The sequence below is a fragment of the Dioscorea cayenensis genome, unplaced genomic scaffold (assembly GCF_009730915.1).
Source record: "Dioscorea cayenensis subsp. rotundata cultivar TDr96_F1 unplaced genomic scaffold, TDr96_F1_v2_PseudoChromosome.rev07_lg8_w22 25.fasta BLBR01001899.1, whole genome shotgun sequence".
NCBI classification, from domain to species: Eukaryota; Viridiplantae; Streptophyta; class Magnoliopsida; order Dioscoreales; family Dioscoreaceae; genus Dioscorea; species Dioscorea cayenensis.
In genome coordinates, this window is record NW_024088290.1 from 28,012 (window position 1) to 32,245 (window position 4,234).

Here is a 4,234-nt window from a genome sequence, read left to right on the forward strand (position 1 = left end):
TTGTCAAGTTTTTTGCGCCCGTTATCGGGGAATAGAGCGCTTTAGAGATACTTTTACATTTTGTTTTCTTAGTTATTTCACCATACATTCTATTTTCATACCTTCTTATTCTATCATCGCTCTGATTTCTTTTTCGTTCTTTTTGGAGTGCAGCTCCGTGTTATAACCCGAGGGAATCCTCATCATTGATTGAAGGAGATCCCCGAGCTTAAACGTACACTTAGAAGAAAAAGGGAAAGAACCCTATAGAAGAAATGTCTAATCTAGCCGATTTGAAGTGGAAAGGATCTCGAAAAACATGGCGTAATGTAATGAGCAACATCAAACATTATCCGATTATGCCAGACCTTCAGTGTTGGGGACACAATCGAGTATTGTGCCTCCCCCGATTACAGCTCAGATCTTTGAGTTGAAACCGGCATTCATCCACATGTTGCAGCAATCCTCACAATTCAACAGTTTGGCCGATGAGGATCCAAACAGTCATATAGAGCGTTTTCTCGAGGTGTGTGATATGCTAAAGATAAACGGAGTGACGGATGATGCCATCAAATTGAGAGCCTTCCCATTTTCCCTAAAAGGAAGAGCGAAGCAGTGGCTACACTCGTTACCTAGAGTGTCAATTACCACGTGGGAGGAGATGGTGGAAAGCTTTTCTAGCTCGTTATTTCCATCCCGGAAAATTAGCAAAGCTTAGGAACGAGATCTCATCATTTGTTCAGTTGGAATTGGAGTCTCTATTTGAGACATGGGAAAGGTTCAAGGAGTTCCTGAGAAAGTGCCCGCAATACGGATTCCCGGAGTGGATGATTGTTCAAACCTTTTACAATGGTTTGAACCCGAGTACAAGGTAACTCTTGGATGCGGCGGCAAGAGGTACCTTCAGTAGCAAGACCCCCGATGAGGCCCGTCAATTGATTGAAGAAATGGGGTTAAACAGCTACCAATGGAATGCTAGGGAGAAGAAGAAAGTGGCCGGTCTCCATGAGATAAATGCGATAACTTCATTGGCGGCTCAAGTGTAGAATTTGTGTAAGAAGTTAGATCTTCTAACTTCATATAGAGTGGCGGGCGTGACTAATTGCACAAGGTGTGGTGGAGGACATGCTCCCTCTAATTGCCCGATCTCTATTGGTGATGGTTGTTTAGTGGAGAACGTTGATTTTCTAAGTAATGGCATGAGACCTCAAGGAAACCCATATAACAATACCTACAATTCAGGTTGGAAGAATCATCCCAATTTCTCATTGAGTCATCAAGGTCCACAAAAGGCCATGGGGCCACCGGGTTTTCAACAACAACAACAAGCCCCTCAGGTGGAAAACAGAGTCTCAGGTTTGGAAACCCGAATGACTGACTTAGAGAAGCACTTCGGTAGATTTGTGCAATCTGCAAATACAAGGTTTGAATCACTCGAGACTACACTTCTCAACCACACCATTTCCTTGCATAATCTTGAAAATCAAGTGGGGCACATTGCGAAGTCTATCTCTGAAAGGCCACATGGAAGCTTGCCGAGCAATACAGAGACCAATCCTAGAGAGCATGTGAAGGCAATCACTTTGAGAAGTGGTTGTGAGGTTGAAGGTAGGCTTCTGAGTGAGAAGTCAAAAGAACACGCACCCGAGGTTATAGAGGTAGAAGAGGGAACAAGCAAAGAGAAAGAGGTGGCACCCCCACCTTTCAAGGCAAGAATTCTTTATCCCTATAGATTGAAAAATGACCAAGTAGATGAACAATACAAGAAGTTCCTGAGTTTGTTCAAGTAACTCTACATTAACATTCCTTTTGTTGAGGTATTAGCCCAAATGCCTAAGTATGCGATGTTCTTGAAATACTTATTGATCAACAAAATGAAGTTGGAGGAGAGTGCTTCAGTGACTTTAGATGCTTCATGCTCAGCGGTATTGCGAAAGAACATGCCGAACAAGAAGAAAGATCCGGGAAGCTTCATCATTCCGTGTAATATTGGCAATCTTGGTGAGGAAATGGCATTGGCGTAATCAGGGGCTAGTATTAATGTCTTGCCATACACTTTCTTTCAAAAGCTATGTTTGGACGAGCCTAGGCCTACTCGGATGACTTTGCAACTAGCGGACCGAACAGTGCGACATCCGAGAGGCATCATTAAAAACGTGCTTGTCAAGGTGGACAAGTACATTTTTTCGATTGACTTTGTAGTGCTAGACGTTGATGAGGATGCGGATGTACCCTTGATACTTGGGAGACCATTCTTGCAGACTTCCAAAGCATTGATTGACATGGATGGCGGAGAGCTCACATTGAGAGTTGGAGATGACAAGCTCACATACCGCCTTGCTGAGGCCATGCGGCATTCTCTCGATTTAGATGATACTTTATATTTTCTAGATACTACTGATGAGATTGTTGATGAATACATGCACGAGATGTTCAATCCGGATCTGTATGAAGGTTTGTTCGACCATGAGGAGGATTATGAAGAAGTAATGATGCTTGGTTCGATAGAAGAAGTACCATCTACCCCGGGGATCTTGAAGAAAGTGCTCTACAAAATGATGAAGGCTAGGAGACGCCACCGGAAACACTCCAAGGCTGTTGGAGACGTACGTGAACCGAAGAAGTTGGACGAATCATTGTTAGGGTGGTCCAAGCTCGATAATTCACCTTCTACCCTCAAGAGACTTTGCACATCATCCTTTCAAGCCATGGGTAAGAGGGCAACTTTCATTCATGAACCCCCGTGATGTAAGACAAGGTACGCCAAGCTTAGTGGCATTAAACAAGCTCTTCTTGGGACGCAACCCAAGTGATTACTGTTTTTCTTAGTTGAATAATGTATGTTCTGTATGAATAAATTGTCAAGTGTTGGTGTCTTAATTTTTTAGATTCTTGTGGTGAGATTTTCTTGTGAACTTTGAATATTAATCGTGTGTTTTCATGTGAAATTGGCAAAGTTATGTTGTTTGAGCTTTATTCCATGTTTTTCATTGGTGAAACTTGCATATTAGGCAGTCTCTGAATGTGTGAACATGTTCAGAAACTTTCTGCAGAGCCTGTAGGTTTTTCTAAGGCATCCAGTGAAGACACACGGGTGTGTGGAATTTCCGCACGCCCGTGGATTTGTATTACAAGCTTATCCAGAGAAGGCACAGGGGCGTGCGCCTGCCCCTATGAATGACCATGCGACTCACACACGCCTGTGGGTACTTTCCGCACGGGTGTTTGAATTCCCACGGAGTTTGGCGGATTATCCCGAGAGCACACAGGGGCGTGGACTCGCCCCTATGGGCGACCTTAGAACCACGACAGGCGTAGGGTAATTTCGCAGACGCCTGCGTGAATCTCTCGCAGAGGAGTTCTATCCATCCTCGAGAAGACACTGTGGGCGGTGGTCGCCCGTGAGTTGAGCATGGAATGTCCACGCCAAAGGAGGAATTTCCGCATCGGGCGGTATAACACTTGGTATTTTTTTCTCGGATGTCCCGGAGAAGCCGTAGGGGCGCAGCGCTTTCCATCGTGGGTCGGACGACGGGCGTGGTTTTTCCACACGCCCAAGCGAGAGCAGCCAGGTCGGCGAGTAGCTTTTTCCCAAGATCGCACAGGGCGCGGCGCCCGTGGCTCTCTTGTGAAAGAAGCGCACTGTGCGAGGTAATTACCGCGACGCCCATGTGGATGCATGTAACATCAAGGGTCATGAGTTCTTTTTAAAGAAGATTAGTTCTCTCCTCTTCATGAACTCTATTCGTCTGAAAACACTCTCACATCATTCTCCGACTTTCATAGCGCTTAATTTGGTAGGATTTTTGCAAGGTTTTCCTGCCGGTTCTTCATTTTCTCATCCCATCTCGTCGGGTAAGTCTCTATTCATTATTTTCTTTGCCAATTCATGGTTTCTATCGATTAATCAGGTTAATAATGCTTCGTTTCTTCAATTAGAAAGATGATTGATGTTTAGAACAAAGTTAGAAGTATTCTTAAGTTATATTTTTAGATTTTTGAAGCGCCGGGTCGCAGCGGTTTTCACGCCCTGCTGATCCATATGGGCGCAGGTAAATTCCACACCCATCGCGTGGATTGCAAGATTATTTTATCAACTTGTTTGATCGATTTTGGTTTCAAATTTTTGCGGATTATGGCACTTCGATCAAAGAAGCAAGCTGATAATAGGCCGCGTGAGTCTTCCCCTGAGCTTGAGGGCATGAGGTTTGTGATTCCAGAGCATCAGGTTCACTATGAGCGCTTGTCGAGACTT

At 44.5% G+C, this 4,234-nt stretch overlaps 1 non-coding gene across 1 annotated transcript; it reads right to left on the reverse strand.

Moving 5' to 3' along the window:
• Nucleotides 1-689: 689 nt before the first annotated feature.
• On the reverse strand, nucleotides 690-796 carry LOC120257136. Its single transcript, XR_005535538.1, has one exon. It is a non-coding gene; the product is annotated as a small nucleolar RNA R71 (small nucleolar RNA).
• Between the last annotated feature and the right edge of the window lie 3,438 nt (nucleotides 797-4,234).